This window comes from Ambystoma mexicanum, chromosome 5q (genome assembly GCF_040938575.1).
Source record: "Ambystoma mexicanum isolate Mex_15411 chromosome 5q, UKY_AmexF1_1, whole genome shotgun sequence".
In the NCBI taxonomy this organism is placed as follows: domain Eukaryota; kingdom Metazoa; phylum Chordata; class Amphibia; order Caudata; family Ambystomatidae; genus Ambystoma; species Ambystoma mexicanum.
The window spans coordinates 1,282,318,128-1,282,340,624 of NC_090933.1; the positions used below are offsets into that span (position 1 = coordinate 1,282,318,128).

Sequence of the window (22,497 nt, forward strand, 5' to 3'; positions counted from 1 at the left end):
TAAACCAGGACTGGCTGGTGGCATCACCAATGACATGCAGATAAACCAGGACTCGCTGAAGGCATCACACATGACATGCAGATGAACCAGGACTGGCTGATGGCATCACACATGACATGCAGATAAACCAGGACTGGCTGAAGGCGTCACACATGGCATGCAGATAAATCAGGACTGGCTGATGGCATCACACATGACATGCAGATAAACCAGGACTGGCTGAAGGCGTCACTCATGACATGCAGATAAACCAGGACTGGCTGGTGGCATCACTCATGACATGCAGATAAACCAGGACTCGCTCAAGGCATCACACATCACATGCAGATAAACCAGTACTGGCTGAATGCTCCACCCATGACATGCAGATAAACCAGGACTGGCTGAAGGCGTCACACATGACATGCAAATAAACCAGGACTGGCTGATGGCATCACCCATGACATGCAGATAAACCAGGACTGGCTGAAGGTGTCACGCATGACATGCAGCTAAACCAGGAATAGCTGAAGGCATCACACATGACATGCAGATAAACCAGGACTAGCTGAAGGCATCACTCATGACATGTAGAGAAACCAGGACTGGCTGAAGGCGTCACGCATGACATGCAGATAAACCAGGAGCGGCTGAAGGCTCCACCCATGACATGCAGATAAACCAGGACTGGCTGAAGGCATCACACATGACATGCAGATAAACCAGGACTGGCTGAAGGCTTCACCCATGACATGACATGCAGATAAACCAGGACTGGCTGATGGCATCACACATGACAGGCATATAAACCAGGACGGGCTGAAGGCATCACACATGACAGGCAGATAAACCGGGACTGGCTGAAGGCATCGCCCATGACATGCAGATAAACCAGGACTGGCTGAAGGCATCACACATGACATGCAGATAAACCAGGACTGGCTGAAGGCGTCACACATGACATGCAGATAAACCTGGAATGGCTGAAGGCATCGCTCATGATATGCAGATAAACCGGGACTCGCTGAAGGCGTTACACATGACATGCAGATAAACCAGGACTGGCTGAAAGCGTCACACATGACATGCAGATAAACCAGTAATGGCTGAAGTCATCACTCATGACATGCAGATAAACCAGGACTGGCTGATGGCATCACACATGACATGCAGATAAACCAGGACTGGCTGAAAGCATCACCCATATCATGCAGATAAACCAGGACTGGCTGATGGCATCACGCATGACAGGCAGATAAACCAGGACGGGCTGAAGGCGTCATCCATGACATGCAGATAAACCAGGACTGGCTGAAGGCATCACACATGACATGCAGATAAACTAGGACTGGCTGAAGGCATTACACATGGCATGCAGATAAACCAGGACTGGCTGATGGCATCACACATGAGATGCAAATAATCCAGGACTGGCTGAAGGCGTCACTCATGAAATGCAGATAAACCAGGACTCGCTGAAGGCATCACACATGACATGCAGATAAACCAGGACTGGCTGAAGGCTCCACCCATGACATGCAGATAAACCAGGACTGGCTGATGACGTCACACATGACATGCAAATAAACCAGGACTGGCAGATGGCATCACCCATGACATGCAGATAAACCAGGACTGGCTGAAGGCATCGCGCATGACGTGCAGATAAACCAGGAATAGCTGAAGGCATCACACATGACATGCAGATAAACCAGGACTAGCTGAAGGCATCACACATGACATGCAGGTAAACCAGCACTGGCTGAAGGCATCACCCGTGACATGCAGATTAATCAAGGTATGTCTGTCCTGCTCGGTGCAATTCAAGAAGTGAGGGAGGAGGTGTCAGACACTGGGCATTTACCACATGGTGTGTGAGGATGGGGGTGCTTTGCTGTTGGAAGAGATGGGGGTCAACTCCTCCCCTCCCACCTCCTCACCGGAAGGAAATTGTAAAGTGCACCGGGTTATGAAATGGGCCAATTCTGCAAACATTGGGTTGCTTGAGGTGCACTTGACAAACCATTACCTTACATATGATGACTGTTCAGGCCTCATACAGGGTGCACCGGTACCAAAACTCCCTGGGTTGCCAGATACGGCCTTTTATACACATGGTGACAGATGTTAGCAGAGTCCCTCAATGGATAAAATGCGCGAGGGTTGAGTCGAGCACACGAATACAAGCTTCAAGTGGAATATACACAAACAGCAGCTCTATTTGCTCATCCAAACGAGAGAAATGCAAAGTATATGCAAACCAATCGCAGTGAACACTACACTGAACCTGGTGGCCATGATCCTCAAGAATACAGACTGGCATGCGTCTAGGCCAGGGGCCTGTAACCTGCGCCTCTCAATTGATTATGCTGGCTAGGGCTGATGGGAGTTGAAGTCCAAGGTACCCGGGAAGCCAAAGGATGCAGCCCCATGGTATCCCCAATGACGTCCTGTTCTTACTTCACACGCAAACCACCGGAAACAACAGCCACTCCACAACACCCAACAGGACACTAAGCAAAACGTACATAAACCACCCATATACAACCACGCACCCAACAGCACACAACGTCAACCAGCTCAAAACAAACCCGCACACAGTGACAGTTTTTTCCGAACTGAAGCCACCAACAGCACATCAATACTCTCTTGCTCTTGTCCCGCTCAATCCCACAAACGAACTCCTTCCTTTTCAGATCCGCCAGGGCACCTGGAGACCATGAAAATGGCGGCGGTGCGCGGTGCAAATCACAATAACATAACAGTAACAGATGATCAATCCAGTTTTCTTCACATGAAGGGGAGCGTGGAAATGGATGAATGGATGGATGCACTCATTTTTCAGGGCATTGCTTGGGTGTACAGTTTGCAATATTAGCAGTGTTGCTGCAACAGTGGCTGCCATTGCAACTCCTCGCCTTCAAGCATTGATGTCGCCACTCCGCCAAAGTGATCCCATCCCTGGGGGTTACAATGTGTAGGCCATCGCAAGGACACAGGGTGGGAGCGCCAGCCAGCCCCAGGTAGCGACTAGAGAAAATGCATTTTTGGATTGACGCTATATAAATGTAGGGACTCACGCCTGTGCAGAATCCAGGCAAGCATGGATTTTCCTGGTTGGCCAATGTAGGTTTTTTCTTGTAAATCTCTGCCGCTGCACACTGAGCCACGCCCCTTTGCCTGGTCGGCCGCTCTGTATACTTAGTTGTATAAATAAGCTACAAAATGCACATCGTCATTTTTAGTTTCGGCTATTAGGTGGCGCTAAAGCACCACCTAGAAGCTACACTGATTACAGTAGAATACAGCGAAGGAAAAATGGCATATGAGAAGGGACACAAAGCTTGTAGTTGTTGGTTGGTTATTTACCCACTCATCGATGCCCCTGGCAATGCTAATCCCCATGGCCATGTCCACCCACTTGCTGCCCCTCCCTGCCCTAAACACACCCTCCTGGACAGGGAGGATAGCTCAGGGGCAACACGTTTGTCTTGGAAGCAAGACAACACATAGCAAGACAGGTTTGCATCCCGGGCTCGCGCTTAGAAACTGGTCCCCGGTATTCAGCGCGTTATAGAAGAACAATTATAATTATTATGTCTTTGAGCTCGCTTTATCAAGCCTTACCATCTAACTTTGCTGAAGTGACTGCCATTGTTTTTTCAAAGCAGTCTTCTGAGAGTTAATGTCTTATCTGGAGCTGTAAACGCGCTGGCGCTATAGAAATGTCCACCAGGTCTGCCTTCAGCCACTCGATTTAGAGACGCTTTGTGTGTCCTTCACTGAAGTCCTTAAAACATTGACAAAGCCAACAGTTGTGGCTTCTGTACAGTGCCTTAAGTGGCACTACAAATCGAGCCGGGGCCCATCGAGGGGGCGTGGCCTAACAACGGGGTCTTGATGGGCCGTTAGGCCACGCCCCCTTGACGAGCCCCGGCTCAATGGGCTACTGGCACCCCTGCCAGGCAGCCTTTTGTAGAGATTAGCACCCTCTCTCCAATGGGGGAGAGGGTGCTGATCTCTGCATTTATTTTGTATAGGCTTGCCTGGCAGGGGACAGCGCCTCGCCTATTCAGCCTTAATGGTGGTGCTGCCCCTCAGCTGGGGAGGGGCAGCGTCACCATTAAGGCTGAAAGGGTGAGGCCACTGGAAGCAGAGGCCTTTTTCCTAAATACTGAAACTCCCGCGAATCCGCGGGAGCTTCAGTATTTAGAAAGCAAGGCCTCTGCTTCCAGCGGCCTCACGTTTCTCCATAATGGTGGCGCCGGCCGACGGGAATCTCTTGATTAAAGGGATGCCTCGCAGGTGCGGCGCCACCATTATAGCTGAAAGGCATTTTTTTCTGAAGCCTGAAGCTCTCGCACACGAGCGAGAGCTTCAGGCTGTAGAAAAAAATGCCTTTTCGTGTAGTGGCCGGGGCTGCCGGGGGAGATTAGTGGGCCCCGGCAGGGCCCCGCCTCAAAACGAAATTTCGGAGCCTGCCGGGGCCCGGCCCACTTAAAGCCCTGCTTCTGTATACATATTAGGCATTTGCCAGGCACTGCTATTAGATGCCCAGGTACTTGCACAATGTTGCACCTGCTACCACTTATGGACAGTTAAAAACACTACGCCAGTGCCTGGAAAGTGCCTTTTCAATGGCTACACAAAAGCCCAGACTGTTGGCATTGTCATGTGTGTGTCTATGGTCACATGCCCGGATCGCCAGCAAAAGAAGCCGATCGCGGCAGCACAGGTGGGTTTATTTTATACTATGAGCAACTGTCATGTGCATATTTTGCTTCTCAGAAACAGTAGCAATAAAAGCGCCATACACACTAGACAGGGGCATGCGCGAGCTCCTATCCGGCCGCATGATTCTAGAACCCTCTGCCGCGGAGACTGCTGGGAGGAGAAGCTCAGAGCTCCAGTGCAGCCCGTGCATTAGGGCGGGCTGGAGGTACAGCAGCAGGCACTGCCCCCTTCAGGGCTGCGCCGGGAATAGCAAGCAGGTGCATCAACCCAGAGAAAGTTTGGCGCATCATACCCAGTCAGTGGTCTCCAGGAGGGGCCCGGCCTGAGCACCCTGCAGCCTCCCCGCCAGCGCCCTCGCCCTGGCCCTGTCCAGCGGCTGCCACCGTCACCCCGAGGCTGCCAGCAAGAGGAAGTGACTGGCCGCTTCCTCATGCACGGTGCCCCGCAACGGCGTCTTAGCTCGGCTTCCTGCCCCTCCTCGCCGCCACTCCGCGAGAAGAGGCGATTACTGGCTCGGCTGGCATCATAGCCTGGCACAGGCTGCACGCAGCGCCATGCACCGCTTGCTGCGGGCTGTTGTGGCCCTGGTAGCAGGCAGTCAGGACTGCAGGCGTAATTTTCGGTGGAGGGCGATGGAGTTTGTCCCCCCTCCCCAACTTTTGTGCCACACCATTGTATCGCAGTCATTTGGCAGGGGTCCCTTTCATTGAGATGTCATCACCCAGAGGCCCACCCCCGACTACCCCAGCCATGCTGACACCGAACTGACGCAGCCCGTGTAGCGGCTGTATGGTTACACGAGCTGCCTGCAGGTGTCAGCACTTCGCATTAGAAGATATTTCTTTTTACTACACCGAAGTGCGGACACCTGCAACCAGCAGGTGTAACCGTGCAGTGCGGGCTGCCTGGTGGCTCTGTACTCTGAAACAGGAGGAGGGGTGGACTGCCCAGCCCTCCTTTTGTTTCTGAGTAAACAGCCATCACCCAGCATGAAGCCCCTGGGCTCCTCACGCTGGCTGATGGCTATCTACTCGGAAACAAAAGAAGAGCTGGGTACAGAGCCATCAGCAGCAGGCAGCCCTTTCATTCAAGGAGCCCGTGTTGCACCACGTGGCTCCTTGAATGAAAAGGCTGCCTGCTGGGTGTGAGCTGGGGCACACTGGTGTCACACCTTGGTGAGCACAGCTCCTTCTTTTGTTTAAAAGGAGGGGCTGGTCACATCAAAGGTAATAATGTCAGTGCACCCCAGCTCTGCTTCTTTTAGCAGCCTCCACCCCTTGGGGGGGGGGCTCTAGATGGGGGCGTGGCCTGAGCACACCCGTACTTATGTCACACTCTCTAACGAAAGCCCCCCTCAATTTCTAATCCAATTTAAACCACTGCCCCCCCCCAACATTTTCAGCAAAATTACCCCACTGGCTACACACCACTTTTATCTGTTTGCTATGTGGCCCAAAAGTGCCACCTCGGACCTGTGGCCGCTTTAAATACTGATACTGCAAAGCACAAGGCTTCATTTACACGATTCTGAAATGGGACCTTTTCTTAGTGTGCCAACAAACTGTAGAGTAAGGGCAGGTAGTGGCTGGGCGTTAACAGGTGTGCCTGCGCTCCCGACCTGCCTACACAGCTGCTCCCAAACCCAGACGAGCCAAAAGCGTCCTGGAAGTAGCCTTGACTCACCATTAGATAGCATGGGCTGACCCCAGACCTTAACTCTGCCAGTGGCAAAGAAGGATGTCCGGCAGTGAGTCCAGTCTGCCCAGAAACTCTGGTGGTTTCCTAGAGGAGCTGCAGCTACTGTGTTCCAGTCCTCTTTCTCTGGCGACTACATATAGCATCTTACTGCGCGGAGCGCGGCACGGAGTCCGGCAGTGAGTCCAGTCTGCCCAGTCCGCCTCAGACCGTCCTCAGAGCGCCCCAGAACGCCAAAGACGATGGAAATGTCTCCAGGTGGTGCAGAGACACTACAACTGGGCGTGGGAGCACACACGCGAAATCGTCTACATCAGCTACGGAAGCAGCACTCCAAATCGGGAAAATGCAAGGTAAGCGAGCAATGCCTTATTGCCGATGTGCTGCCGCGGAAAGACGACTCGCGAGCCATTGGCTCTATATCCTCGAAGAATGTGCTCTCGCCTCCGAAAGGAATCGATGAAAGACTGAGTATCGCTCAGATAGACATGACCGATACGTTGGCGATATCAGCTGAATTTGCTGAGGTCGTGGCTGAGGCTGAGGTTGTCGAAGCCACCGTCGACTACTCAGCGCACGCAGGCAAAGTGGCTCCTGCCACTGAGTTTACTGTCATTGAAACTGATGCGGCTCACCCATCGAATGCAAAAACTCTGTTGCAACCAGCACTGAAGCCAAAGTTGACTTCGGACTTAAGTGCAATCACGGAACATCTATCAAGATGTGAAAGAAAATATTCAACGTGTGAACCGACAAATCATCCCCAACTCGTTTTAGAAGACCCGCTGGGGCCTCCTCCTACAGCATACTTAGACGCATCTGAAATCTTTTTGTTCGATACAACTGATGCCGACCTGCTGGCAATGCGGTCCCCGTCAGTCGGAAGCCTGAAATCACCTTTACTGCAATCTTGTCTCAAGCAGTCTGACACACTGACAAAATAAAATGTGGCGCAACATGGTCACATCAACACACAGGAACACCAAATAATTACTACGCAGACTGTCATGGGGTTTGACCCCCAAGAGGGTGCTTTACAATTGAGTGCAACAGAATTAAAATTATCATGCACCTCAAACAACGATGTCGGAAACGCACCAATCAATGAGAAAAATCTACCTACATCGTACGCACTGGAAATAAAACAGAATGCAGTGTCCTTGCCAAGACTGTTGCCGATTTCTAATACGAGCACTTCATTGTCTCATGATGTTGCTGCTCGCGAAGCATGGCTGACCGCCCGCCTAAAAGCAGACTTTAATCTTATGCTTGAACGTCTAAATGACAGTTTTTTAATCGATCACGATAACGGGCGAACCCCAGCCTGCAAAGCAAGCACCCAGCGGAAAGAAGCAAACCATCTAGTCCACAAAGCTGTAGATCCGCTTAACTTAAGTGCAACAGTGGGTACTCTTAACCTGGACGCGCTGGATGACTCCCAGCAAACAAATCGATGGAAACAGAGAACGGATAAAGAAAATTCCGAAGAACCCGAACAAGGTCAAAATGAATACAATCTTTCAGGAAGAGGACAGTCTGAAACTGGTGCAAGTAAACCTGTAGATAATTCCACAAATACGAAAGGAAACATTTCTATTGCAGCTGGAATTCAGATTCATAACAATGTCCTAGCAGCAACATCAATAGCACTGATGCCATTCATGAAATTGTACGAAACACTGAATGACACAGTACGTGATCAAAACTCAATTTTGGCACTGCTAAATAACAAATTGATGGCAATGGAAAAATGTAATGAGCAGTTAAGTAGTCGTTTAGACTTAGAAGCTGCATCCACACACCAATGGCATTCTCGTCTAAACGAAATAACAAGAAGGGAGTCCCATGAAAAAATAGATCTTGCCGAGGCTCTCGTGGAATGTACCAAGTGGATTAGGCATAATGTTGCTGTTCAACCTCGAGGCAACATGATGAGAGAGTCTTGTATCTGCAATTACGACAACCCCGACCAAGGTACGAAGCCACCGCCTAATGTGCGACTTGACCATCTTCTGTTGCCATTTAACGAAACCGAGCTAAAAGCAGCAGAAAAAGAGATCAGTGGTTCAAAAATCATGAGTATGATTAACATAACCAAGCAACATGCAATCGTTCTAACCTCCGTCGCTGTGACAACCAATGAAACAAGATCTACAGATAGCGCTTCAACCTTAACAGATGCCCATTTCACCACAGATGCCCATTTCACCACAACTACAAACAATGTGGCACCCTCTGCAAATTCTGGAACAGCAGCGATTGATATGAACTCAATCTCGAAGAATGGTTCTTCAAATAATGTAACATTAACAGAGAATAAAAAAGTCTCCTTTGACATATTCACCGGAACGGCAAAATATATAAACTTAGCACAGACCCAGGCCATGCCGAAGGCAAAACAATCTAATACCTTGAAAACATCAAGGAAAGGTCCGGCACCAAAATGACCACGTACAAACGAGGCCAAAACATTCATAAGGAACTTGACCACGCCTCCACGCCCGGAAGCAGGAAAAGCCATAGTAGTGCCAAAAAGACTCGCTGACCAATTCGTCGACAACAACCAATCAAATGATAAAGTCGGCAACCGTGGTGAAACTTCAAAACGTGGTCGCGACGACATCAGTCCATCTGGTGGCCAATCTACTGATGATTCAATAGTACTGTGTGATTTATCTACTTAGACAGTTGACGAGGAGAATGAACTAGAAGGTGACTCACAAGCGAGGGGTGATCTGACAAAGGAAATTGATGGGACAAAACAACCTACCTTTAATGAGACAATTGTGCAACATGAACGTTTCCCATTGGGCCCAGTCAGAGTACGGTTGTTGGGACGCACAAAGGATCAAGCAGCATCTTCCAATAACAGGTCTAATACACAATGCAAACGCTCCAGAGCGCCTGAAAAACCTGCATTGAAACTCAACCCTAAATATACAAATGCGCAAACAAGAAAGCTAAACCAGCAAAGCACTCAAAGTAGAGCTGAGCAACAGATGCCAACAAATGGAAGTCGGTGTAAACTGGAACTCGAAAACATTCTAGAAGATATAAACGAAATAAATCTAAATAAAGATCGGACTGGGTAATTCTGCATATGAGGTCCAAAACTGTAGCGAGATCACTACTGGATGCAAAGGACAACTTATTGTTCTTTGGCTTTAATTTAACAACTGCAATAGAACAACAACCCTCTCCTAACTCGACCATCGAAAAAGGCCAGCACCAAATGTAAAACATTACCAAAAGGGAAGTTTTGAGGAAGCAACTTAAACATCCGTCGACGTATGCTACTGAGGCTAACAGACGAAGAAGCAATGTATAGGATGACGCAGGGTCAAGTTGCACGACCCGATTGTTAACATCATGGAACACCAGAGGATTCGCCCATTTATTCCAAGAAGGAAAATCCCAAGAAATTAAAAGCCTGTTCATCTGTCTGCAAGAAACTTGGCTCAGAAAAACGCCTTCTTGTGACGGCTATACTATTTATCTAAATGAGGCCGGTAAAAACCAAATGGGCCGTCCTTTCTCCGGCTTACTTGCAATGATAAAAAATTCCTCGGGATGGGAAGTGATTAGAACCCAAAATCCGAATTTATTCGTACAAGCGATCACTCTTCAATCCTCAACCCACAACCTACAGGGAAATAAACAAAAACAACAGCTTCTGTTGTTAAACACCTATTGGAACACAGCAATGATTTCTGACGTAGATTACCTGACGTCAGTAACTACGCAGATAGACAGCTGCTACGCATCGTTCGTCGATCCATTCATACTAATTTGTGGAGACTTAAATTATACTTGGTTCGACAAAAGAAAAAAATGTAATCTAAATGACATGCAAGAGATTCCAACTGAAGGTTCTGATTGTGGTACGAAATGGGCCTATGAATTATCAATACGAAATTGTGTACTGTTGAATGGATGGACCAGAGGTGATATTCCTGCGGCCGCAACGTGGCACTGTGGTGGCATAAACAAAACCCTAGACTACATCTGGGTGTCTGAGAATTTACATGCTTTAATCTCAGACCTACATGTGAAAAAATCATCCACAAGTGACCATAATGCTCTTATTCTATCTTGGCAGACAAGCAATACAAGAACCCAGCCAAGTCATACTGCACAACTGGACATTAATAATACTCAAAACCGGTTGCGAACAAACAGTAAGCAGATTGACACATTGACAATGGATTTTATTCACACATGTTCTACCAACCTATATGTAGAATATGCATCCCTACTAAAACAGTATACCAACACAAATAAAAGGACGATTAGAGATTACACCCATCCCTTTAGTCCTGAATTATGCGAAGCAAAAAAATCATTAGCTAGAGACTTGAAAAAACTGAAGGCAATTGGGGGTATCAACTTGTCACAGCTAATAGCCAAAAGGCGTCAATGGTACCGAAATTGGATAAAGTCTTTTAACAACATACGTGATCAGGAACAAGCAGAATTAATGTTGCGCCTCCTAATTCAAAAAGATAGCACTAACATATGGAAGATAATAAATAGTGGCCATTTAAAACAAGCAAACTTTCTAGCAAATGGTGTGAACACAGCCACTTGGATGCAACATTACAACGCGGTATTCAACAATGATAATGCCGACAACATTCTAAAGCCCAAAATGGAAGAGTGCAACTGGGATGTCATTGAATCAGTTGAGGAAATTACACAAGCAATTCAAAACCTGAAATCATCAAGAGCTGCCGGCCCTGATGGTGTCTCAAACGTCACGCTAAAACGAACAAAGGAAAGTGGGCACAATTCATCAAAATTCTATTTGACCAAATTGCCCAAACATCAAAGATCCCTGACTCTTGGACTAAAGCGATCATAGTCCCGGTGTTCAAAAGAGGAAATCGAGAAGACCCCGCAAATTATCGGCCCATAGCGTTGTTAGACACTATGGGGAAGATATTTGCAACATTCCTGCAAAAGAAAATCTCAAAATGGGCAGAAAAGAATATGATCTATGACGTGAGACAAACTGGGTTCACCAAAGGTGTTGGTGTAGAACTCAATCTGCTGCTATTAAATCTGGCTAAATTAGATGCATTGAAACATAAAAAAAGATTGTTTTTGGCTATCATCGATCTAAAACAAGCTTTTGATAGCATCAATCTCAACCTCCTGTGGCAAAAACTGAAGAGGTGGGGCTGCCCAAATGAGCTACTATCACCGTTGATGGCACTACACTCTAATACTAGCATTTGCGTGTGCCTAAATGCAGAAGGCGAACTATCAGATGAAATAAAAACCACAAAGGGCGTAAAACAGGGTTGCCCTCTTGCAGCCCTGTTGTTTAAACTTTTCCTTGCCGATCTGCCTGATGCTCTCACTAACACAGTGTTTTCCTCCGAAAATAAATGGAACTCATGTAAGCCATATAATCTATGCGGACGACGTAGTGTTGCTCGACAGCACCGAAATAGGCTTACAAAGATCACTAGCAGCTTTACAGTCCTACTTAACGGCAAATCACCTAATGATAAATGTGAAGAAATCTCAAGTGATGGCTTTGGGACGGAACACTAAATCAAACAAAGTGAGGTTCAACTGGAAAATAGACAATGAGATATTATCCAGAACAGATGCCACTCGATATTTGGGCGTCTCCTTTAATATATCGATTAGAGAATGGAGTTGGACCAACGAAATCATCTCGCGTATGCAAATGTTTGCCTTGCAAGGACGAAAACTGCACACAAACTACGGGAGATTTTCACTTCAACCAGTGCTAACTTTTTACCTGCAAAAAGTGACACCAGCAGTATGCTTCGGCAGTGAAACGGGGTGGAACATCAGTGCAAGGCTCTGGCCACAACTAGAGGGCTGTTTTTGGCGCAATGGTGGCATTGAGGCACGAATTGGGTCTCGACTCCCTACATTCCAGAGTACTGTGGAAATCCATTGCATTGTTAAGGAAAATGAGATTATCTCCTGCATTCCAGGCATATTCAATCCTGGCCACCAAGAATCATGACACATCTGCCTCTTTAATAAACAGCTGAGAAGAGAAATTATTAGACATTTTGGAGGAAGCAAACATAAAAATGTCTTTGGTTATAAAGATACCGCAATTGGCAAAAGTCAAATTCAAACAATGGAAGTGGATTAAAAATGCGGAAAAGCGAGTCGCATTAACCACAGGAATAGATCTTGGTCTGAGCGCGCAACAAATGGGTGTACTGCCAAAGTATCTGGCTAAATTTCCATCTAATTACCACCGGAATCAATTTCTGCGGCTACGCCTTAACCTTTATAACACAAAGGAGCGACTGATGAGAATAAAAGACCCAATGACTAGGAGCGATAAATGTCGCTTTTGCAAGAAGGAGTCTGAATCCGAAAAACACCTAATAATTGAATGTCCACAGATTAACAGCCAACATTCCCTGCATCTTGAACATTATGCCCCTAAAAATGGCAACATGGCAGAATGGTGGGCCCATCTGATTAAGGGAACAAATGTGCAGCTAACCTGTATCGTGATTAACTTCATGGACATGATCCTACCACGATAATTGTAAATACTGTAACTCTTGACTAGCAAACGTCTGCAAAGTGGAGAAGTGCAATGCATAACGACGTGGGTTATGGGATTGGAAAAGGGAATGACAAAAAGTTTGTTTTCTTTTACAAAACTAAAAGTCAATAAAAAAAATTTTAAAAAAAGAAGGATGCAAGCTTCAGAACGCAACGACAACACAGTTTAAGACTAAAGGACCTTAGGGCCCAACAGGGGGATATACATGGAATATACAGCGAGGAATAATGTATTAGTAGCGCTATGAACAGATCAGCAAGAAAAAGAGAGAAGAGAATTGGACTATTGGTCTCACTTGAACTGAAACCCCTCGAGAGCCACACGTTAACCCTGTGGCCTCCGTGGATTCAGATTTGCGTGTATCGGACACAAGAAACACATTTTAACTCTAGGCGCGCCAAAATTGGCCCCTTAATGGACGAAGAATGTGACCACCGGACCTGCGGGCAAGAGATTCCTGGGGTCTTCTGCCATGCATTGAAAAGTTCTCTGCACCACCAGTGGTGCAATCTGCATGCCTGCCCTGTTCCTCGCCAGCTCACAGGGCCCACAGCTGACTGAAGACTGACCGCTGAGGGGACAGCGGGTGGGTGCTGGCAATGTGCAGCGCAGGAGAGTAGGTGCTGCAATGTGCAGCGCAGGGGAGTGGGTGCTGGAAATGTGCAGCGCATGGGAGTGGGTGCTGGAAATGTGGAGCGCAGGAGACTGGGTGCTGGCAATGTGGAGCGGAGTAGAGTGGGTGCTGGCAATGTGGAGCGCAGGGGAGTGGGTGCTAGGAATGTGACGTGCAGGAGAGTGGGTGCTGGCAATGTGCAGCGCAGGAGAGTGGGTGCTGGCAATGTGCAGCGCAGGAGAGTAGGTGCTGGCAATGTGCAGCGCAGGGGAGTAGGTGCTGTAATGCGCAGCGCAGGAGAGTGGGTGCTGGCAATGTGCAGCGCAGGGGAGTAGGTGCTGCAATGTGCAGCGCATGGGAGTGGGTGCTGGTAATGCAGAGTGCAGGGGAGTGGGTGCTAGGAATGTGACGTGCAGGAGAGTGGGTGCTGGCAATGTGCAGCGCAGGGGAGTAGGTGCTGCAATGTGCAGCGCAGGGGAGTGGGTGCTGGAAATGTGCAGCGCATGGGAGTGGGTGCTGGAAATGTGGAGCGCAGGAGACTGGGTGCTGGCAATGTGGAGCGGAGTAGAGTGGGTGCTGGCAATGTGGAGCGCAGGGGAGTGGGTGCTAGGAATGTGACGTGCAGGAGAGTGGGTGCTGGCAATGTGCAGCGCAGGAGAGTGGGTGCTGGCAATGTGCAGCGCAGGAGAGTGGGTGCTGGCAATGTGCAGCGCAGGGGAGTAGGTGCTGTAATGCGCAGCGCAGGAGAGTGGGTGCTGGCAATGTGCAGCGCAGGGGAGTAGGTGCTGCAATGTGCAGCGCATGGGAGTGGGTGCTGGTAATGCAGAGTGCAGGGGAGTGGGTGCTAGGAATGTGACGTGCAGGAGAGTGGGTGCTGGCAATGTGCAGCGCAGGGGAGTAGGTGCTGCAATGTGCAGCGCAGGGGAGTGGGTGCTGGAAATGTGCAGCGCATGGGAGTGGGTGCTGGAAATGTGGAGCGCAGGAGACTGGGTGCTGGCAATGTGGAGCGGAGTAGAGTGGGTGCTGGCAATGTGGAGCGCAGGGGAGTGGGTGCTAGGAATGTGACGTGCAGGAGAGTGGGTGCTGGCAATGTGCAGCGCAGGAGAGTGGGTGCTGGCAATGTGCAGCGCAGGAGAGTGGGTGCTGGCAATGTGCAGCGCAGGGGAGTAGGTGTTGTAATGCGCAGCGCAGGAGAGTGGGTGCTGGCAATGTGCAGCGCAGGGGAGTAGGTGCTGCAATGTGCAGCGCATGGGAGTGGGTGCTGGTAATGCAGAGTGCAGGGGAGTGGGTGCTAGGAATGTGACGTGCAGGAGAGTGGGTGCTGGCAATGTGCAGCGCAGGGGAGTAGGTGCTGCAATGTGCAGCGCATGGGAGTGGGTGCTGGAAATGTGGAGCGCAGGAGACTGGGTGCTGGTAATGCAGAGTGCAGGGGAGTGGGTGCTAGGAATGTGACGTGCAGGAGAGTGGGTGCTGGCAAAGTGCAGCGCAGGGGAGTGGGTGCTAGCAATGTGGAGCACAGGAGAGTGGGTGCTGGCAATGTGCAGCGCAGAGGAGTGGGTGCTGGCAATGTGCAGCACAGGGGAGTGGGTGCTGGCAATGTGCAGCACAGGGGAGTGGGTGCTAGCAATGTGGAGCGCAGGGGAGTGGGTGCTGGCAATATGCAGCGCAGGGTAGTGGGTGCTTGGAATGTGCAGCGCAGGGGAGTGTGTGCTGGCAATGTGCAGCACAGGGGAGTGGGTGCTGGCAATGTGCAGCACAGGGGAGTGGGTGCTAGCAATGTGGAGCGCAGGAGAGTGGGTGCTGGCAATGTGCAGCGCAGGGGAGTAGGTGCTGCAATGTGCAGCGCATGGGAGTGGGTGCTGGTAATGTGGAGCGCAGGATACTGGGTGCTAGTAATGCAGAGTGCAGGGGAGTGGGTGCTGGCAATGTGGAGCAGAGTAGAGTGGGTGCTGGCAATGTGGAGCGCAGGAGAGTGGGTGCTGGCAATGTGCAGCGCAGGGGAGTAGGTGCTGCAATGTGCAGCGCATGGGAGTGGGTGCTGGAAATGCAGAGTGCAGGGGAGTGGGTGCTCGCAATGTGCAGCGCAGGGGAGTAGGTGCTGCAACGTGCAGCGCATGGGAGTGGGTGCTGGAAATGTGGAGCGCAGGAGACTGGTTGCTGGTAATGCAGAGTGCAGGGGAGTGGGTTCTAGGAATGTGACGTGCAGGAGAGTGGGTGCTGGCAAAGTGCAGCGCAGGGGAGTGGGTGCTAGCAATGTGGAGCGCAGGGGAGTGGGTGCTGGCAATGTGCAGCGCAGGGGAGTGGGTGCTGGCAATGTGCAGCACAGGGGAGTGGGTGCTAGCAATGTGGAGCGCAGGGGAGTGGGTGCTGGCAATGTGCAGCACAGGGGAGTGGGTGCTAGCAATGTGGAGCGCAGGAGAGTGGGTGCTGGCAATGTGCAGCGCAGGGGAGTAGGTGCTGCAATGTGCAGCGCTTGGGAATGGGTGCTGGTAATGTGGAGCGCAGGAGACTGGGTGCTGGTAATGCAGAGTGCAGGAGAGTGGGTGCTGGCAATGTGAAGCGCAGGGGAGTAGGTGTGCAGCGCATGGGAGTGGATGCTGGAAATGCAGAGTGCAGGGGAGTGGGTGCTGGCAATGTGGAGCGGAGTAGAGTGGGTGCTGGCAATGTGGAGCGCAGGGGAGTGGGTGCTAGGAATGTGACGTGCAGGAGAGTGGGTGCTGGCAATGTGCAGCACAGGGGAGTGGGTGCTAGCAATGTGGAGCGGAGTAGAGTGAGTGCTGGAAAAGTGCAGCACAGGGGAGTGGGTGCTAGCAATGTGGAGCGCAGGAGAGTGGGTGCTGGCAATGTGCAGCGCAGGGGAGTGGGTGCTGGCAATGTGCAGCACAGGGGAGTGGGTGCTGGCAATGTGCAGCACAGGGGAGTGGGTGCTAGCAATGTGGAGCGCAGGAGAGTTGGTGCTGGCAATGTGGAGCGCAGGGGAGTGGGTGCTAGGAATGTGACGTGCAGGAGAGTGGGTGCTGGCAATGTGCAGCACAGGGGAGTGGGTGCTAGCAATGTGGAGCGGAGTAGAGTGAGTGCTGGCAATGTGGAGCGCATGGGAGTGGATGCTGGAAATGCAGAGTGCAGGGGAGTGGGTGCTGGCAATGTGGAGCGGAGTAGAGTGGGTGCTGGCAATGTGGAGCGCAGGGGAGTGGGTGCTAGGAATGTGACGTGCAGGAGAGTGGGTGCTGGCAATGTGCAGCACAGCGGAGTGGGTGCTAGCAATGTGGAGCGGAGTAGAGTGAGTGCTGGCAAAGTGCAGCACAGGGGAGTGGGTGCTAGCAATGTGGAGCGCAGGAGAGTGGGTGCTGGCAATGTGCAGCGCAGGGGAGTGGGTGCTGGCAATGTGCAGCACAGGGGAGTGGGTGCTGGCAGCACAGGGGAGTGGTGCTAGCAATGTGGAGCGCAGGAGAGTTGGTGCTGGCAATGTGCTGCGGAGGGGAGTGGGTGCTGGTAATGCAGAGCACAGGAGACTAGGTGCTGGCAATGCGGAGTGCAGGGGAGTGGGTGCTGGGAATGTGGAGCGCAGGAGAAGTGGGTGCTGACAATGTGCAGCGCATGGGAGTGGGTGCTGGCAATGTGGAGTGAAGGCAGGTGAGTGCTGGCAATGTGGAGCGCAGGTGAGCGGGTGCTGGCAATGTGGAGCGCAGGAGAGTCGGTGCTGGCAATGTGGACCGCAGGTGAGTGGGTGCTAGCAATGTGGAGCGAAAGAGAGCAGGTGTTGGCAATGTGGCAATCAGGAGAGTGGGTGCTAGCAATGTGGATCGCAGGAGAGTGGGTGCTGGTTCTGGGGAATTTTGAACCCCATTCACCTCCAGAATGTCCATCGGGTGGTTACTGTAGCAAAACACCACTCACTGAAATCTAGCATGAAGACTGTTTGGGTATACCAGAGGACCGGGGTTTACACTACGCATTCACTGTTCAGAGCACCCGGGGTCCAACAAACTCTCCCCCAGTATACAGACGGAGGACTCAGCCAAGGGCAAGTTAAAACTGTCCTTTATTTTCCATAACAGACAAGGATCATACAGGAAACAGGAAAATCTCCAGAAATCACAGCTCCTGGGTCTGTGTCAGGACACTTTGTGTTGTCACAAGCAGGGGCTCTTCCCCAAAAACAGACAATCTTACATGATTGGGTAGATGGGGTGGTAGTGCCTATAGAAGTCATTTGACTGACCCCTACAAGTCAGGTGGCTTTGCCTGAGCATTCTCCAGAAACTATCTATTACATTGTTGCAGGGTCGCAGGATTATCATTGGCCCTTGTCCTTTGCCATCCAGCCCTGGATTTGTGTTCCCTAATTGGCTGGAGCTGATCTCATCAGGCCTGGGACCCTGCTCTGTTCTCTGTGCTCCATGTACCGTCTCAAGGTGATGAGAAAGGCTGCGTGTCCCCATTGGTGCTACCGGTATAACCTCTTAGCCTTAGAGAGTGCCTGCAGGGCTGCAATGTTCTAAAACAACATATGTACCACTTTGTGTCAGCTTCGCTAGGACCTACTCCTCTTCCCACTGCGGGTGAATGGCCATTGTTCGGCTGGCCGGATCACGTGAGTGAAGACTCCAAAATGTAGCTTTCTGGTCTGCAATTAGTGCAGATTTATTCTGCTATTTTGCAGGTGGCTCCTCGTCCCTGGAGCAAGGAATATTCTGCTCGTCTCTGTCCTTGGCTGCGAGCACCGGCCATGGACAGTGCTGCAAGATCTGTTTTCCTTCATCCCATATTCTGTGGCCTATAGTTATGCTACGATTTCTATATGTCTATATATTATTCTTTTCTTTATGGGTTAGTGGTACTTGGTCCTTGCAGGTTCCTTATACGACCCGGTAGTTCCATATGGTTAGTTGCAATAAGCGGCTGCAGGCTTGCTCTGCATCTCTTGCTTTCTTGCCTTTCTGCGTTTGGCTAATGAGAGAAAATAAAGGCTTTCAACAGTATGTATATGTATCTGTCATCTCTACAGACCTGTGTAAGCATGTTCTTCATGTGTGCATGTGTAACTTCGTACAGGGATGCGAGTTTGTTTCGTGGCTAACGTTACTATGTCGTAGTGTCTCTAATGACGTCAGCACAGCAGGATGTTTGTCATTAGTCGATCAGGTCCAGTGAGGCACTTGCGTCCATGACCAGTGTTGAGGCTCCTGCATCCATGATCAGTGTTGAGGCACATGTATCCAGGAAGACATCAGCTGGATAAGGTATGAATGGTTGAAAGAATATCTGTTTGCATATGTAGATGTCACTGGCCCTCCTGGGGGCTGTCCAAACAGTGACTGGCAACTTGTATTTCTGGCTCTTCGGGGCTGTCATGCTTATGGGGGTCAAGAGGGGAATTCCAGGAACCCTCTCTTCAAGGCCATGCAAACGCCATAACGTCTCTGTGCTTTGGAAAGTGCAGCTTTTTGGCAGCTGTGAACGGTAGCACATCTTCCCAAATTAGCATTGCCGGAAAAGGAAACCCTTCTATATCCCAAATAGAGTTAGGAATTAGTGTAATTACATGTTTCTCAATGGGCCTAAATGCTCTGTTCAAAATATGATTTGCGTGCAGGAAACATCACTTGTATAGCATTGTATATTAAGAGCTGCAAATCAGATACAAAGACAATTGAAACAAAGATTTCACAGCGAGAACATCACTGATTGCATGCAGTGTGTGTTGCCCAGCCATCCATACATGGAGGTGAGGGAATCGTAATATAAGAGCATACATGCCAACAGGCCCCATTCCATATGAGAGATACTAGTACAGTATTGGTTTGAACTATGCATTCTGGGACTTGTAGTCCTGAGTTTATTTGGGGAAAATCCAGGACTACAAGTCTCAGCATGGAAAACTAAAACCAAGACTGGACTATTATCGCTGGAATGAAGTGGAGCACGTTGGCATGTCTCTGTATGGGGCATGTTGGCATGTATGTAAGCCATCTCAGTATGGGAGGATCTTGCTATGTAATTTCCTCACCTCTGGGTCGGGACAGTCCTGCAGAACACACTGCATGAGATCAGTGATGTTCTCACTGTGGGAGACCATCACTGATTGCATGCAGTGTATTCTGACGAAGTGCTTGGCATGGAGGTGTGGAAATCACATAAAAGAGCCCGCCGGAGCTCACAGCATGAATGATGCGGTGACGTCAGCCCACATCTAACGTGTGTTCTGCCTCCCTCCACTCCCGCCACCTCCCGCCTGCTCTATGCACAGATTTCTGGTGCAATGAATGTCTGGTAGGACTGTTTATCTTCCTGTCAAATCATTTACTATGGGACTGAGGGTGGGACAATGCAACAGTAATGCAACTCTAGGTGACGCACGCATGGACCACCGCTAACAGAGAACCATGAGGGGGCGCCATGTTGTCCCCAAAATCGCTACATCTGCATTTTTGTAGTGTGAATTTAATCACTTATAAGGAATCCAATTTGTTCAGTTAAGTCAGGGTGAGTTTAAAGTATTTGCACAGGGTCACACACTTTGGCTAAACTGTGAAGCAGGGATTGAACCCACTCTGCACTTGACTTCACACCTTGCAAGCTTTACTTGGGGCACATATTGAAGCTTTGGATGTCATATTGTCTTACCGAGTTTCCTTGCAAACCACACAAACTGCAGCACCCTGGCAATATGCAAACCCTCATAGAAACACATCTTCTGCTAGATAAATACCCTTGTACTTTTACTTTTCACATCCTAAAGGAAACCGCAAAGTCCTAGAATGCAAACTAATGCAAGCCTGAAGCATGTATTTACATTCAGCACTATCTCACACACACTGAAAGAAGTTGTGTAATACACTGCTAGGTATGGAGATTCGTTCTCACACACCTCCAGCTCGTCATTTAACTACTGACCTAAAGCAACACTTTTATTGTGTCCATGTCACACTAATCAACATCAAGGGTACAAACGAATCATGAAAAGGGGCCTTTATTCTGTTAGTTGAAGCGACTTGGAGGTGGGCAGTTATTTTCTAGGTAACTGGTGCTGGATGGAGCCATCACGCCTTGCCAAGGCTTTACTGATAATACAAGGGATGGGTTTGCAGGTCGTTAGGGTACTGCTTGCACAGCCCTACACCATGCTGTGTGTGTGTCTCAGCCAGGCCTGGACTCAGGAAATGGGCAGTGCTTGCTCGTCTGGGTCGAGCTGACTACATGTGGGTGTCTTTTCGTGAGTCATTGAAGTAAAGGCACGCAAGCAAAATTGAACTAGTGGTACCGAGAACAAATACTTTGTATTAAACGTCGAGCTTTGCATACATGAGCAAACATTTCCAAAAGCCCAACCCGCACACCCCTAAAATGTCCTGTACACATGGGTTTGTGAGGGAAGTAGCCCAATCTAGCAAGCTCGGCCGCCACTGCGCCAGCACGGGGAAGCTTTTCAAAGGCTCCCCCAAGCTGACGTGGTGGCGGCGTAGTCTCCTATGTACGAGTAAAGCTCCTCCCAAAGCGGTAAACTTTTCACTTAAATAGGGTACCACCGCCGCGCCAGATCAGGATAGCTTTTCAAAGGCTCCCCCATGCTAGAAACACGTGTGTACATGCGCGTTATAAATTCCGTATCATATATCATGCTGGCATGGCAGTGGCGCGCTAGGCAAGAGAAAAGCTCCTCCCCTATCCTGACACAAGCACGGGGGGGGGGGCAGAGCTATCACTTACAAAGGGGTCACTACCGCACCAGCGTGGGGGAGCCTTTATTTTACATAACGTGCTAGGGCGACCCGACGCCAGCACAAAGGCTCCTCTGAGTTGGCGTGGTGGCTGCTATAGCGCCCTTTGTAAATGGCATGAGTTTGGTGTCCTGGGCGACCACCCATGTCGCCTGTGCCTAAGACCGGCCCAGGGCATAGCAGAAGATGAGGGTGAAGTGTGAACAAAGACAGTTGTGAGAGGGTAACTCCAGAGTACTTGTCCGCAGTCTCATCGGATGGCATCAGCACCACGATGCTGAAATCATGTTCTCCCAGTGCCCTTCCCAAGGAGCCTTGAGTCCGCAGCTGTTTGCTGCGGGGAACGTCCCTGCTGGTCCCTCATGGCAGTCTGGTTCAATCCTTCATTCCCCTCCGCATGAGGAAATTGTGCTCCGTGGCTGGGCTCCTCTAGCAGTCACCCCGATTACTAGCAGAGTACACTTGGGCCCTTCAGAAACTCCCAGCCACAAGAACGGAAGACTCAGCCGTGGGGCACAGTTACTGTTGTTTATTAGCAAATAAACATAACAGGGATCACACCCCAGAAAGCAAGGTTCATCTAGAGCTCTCAGCTTCTAAGCATGTTACCCGGTTTTATCCGGTGTGATGTCACAAATCGGACATTTACATTGGTCAGTTTGGGCAAGTTATATGTAAAGAATGTATAAGTTAGTTTTGTAATTGGTTAGCCATATCCAGTGGCTCCTCCTAGGACCACCTCTACTAGCTCCCAGCTACAATATTTCAGGGTTGCCAAAAGCCCATTGGCCCTTGCAACAAATCATATTCCCAGGTGAAAGGTGAATTTGGATTGGACAGTGTGTGTCCCCCCAGCCCTGGTAGCCTAGACCGTTCTCAGACTGAATGTACCTCTTCAAGGTAATGAGAAGGAACATGGAGGTGCGAAGCGTTCCTGTTAGGAGACATTTCTCTTTACTGCACCGTTCCTTCCATCTTTATGGAACCCCCGGACTTTTAGCTTTTATTTTTGAATCTGACCTGTACTTTTTACAGTTCATTGAAGCCTTAAGCTTCACTGCACTGGCTTTTGCTCATATGTAATAGGGAAACTGACATGTCCTTCAGGCTGTCAGTACTGGGAAACATTATTTCCCTTAGTTGTGTTACTGTGTTACTACTTTTGGTTACTTTTGTATCACTTG

At 49.8% G+C, this 22,497-nt stretch overlaps 1 protein-coding gene across 2 annotated transcripts in view; it reads right to left on the reverse strand.

The window, feature by feature from the left end:
- Positions 1-22,497, reverse strand: part of PLEC (plectin) — a 1,447,724-nt gene that overhangs the window by 1,349,051 nt on the left and 76,176 nt on the right. The window contains exon 1 of one of the 2 annotated variants that reach the window (XM_069621861.1): positions 5,006-5,128. The exons of the other annotated variant lie outside the window; for it this stretch is intronic. The gene's annotated coding sequence lies outside the window, so the exon portion shown is untranslated. Of the gene's footprint in view, positions 1-5,005; positions 5,129-22,497 lie in introns of those variants that run through there. 2 annotated transcript variants of the gene reach the window in all.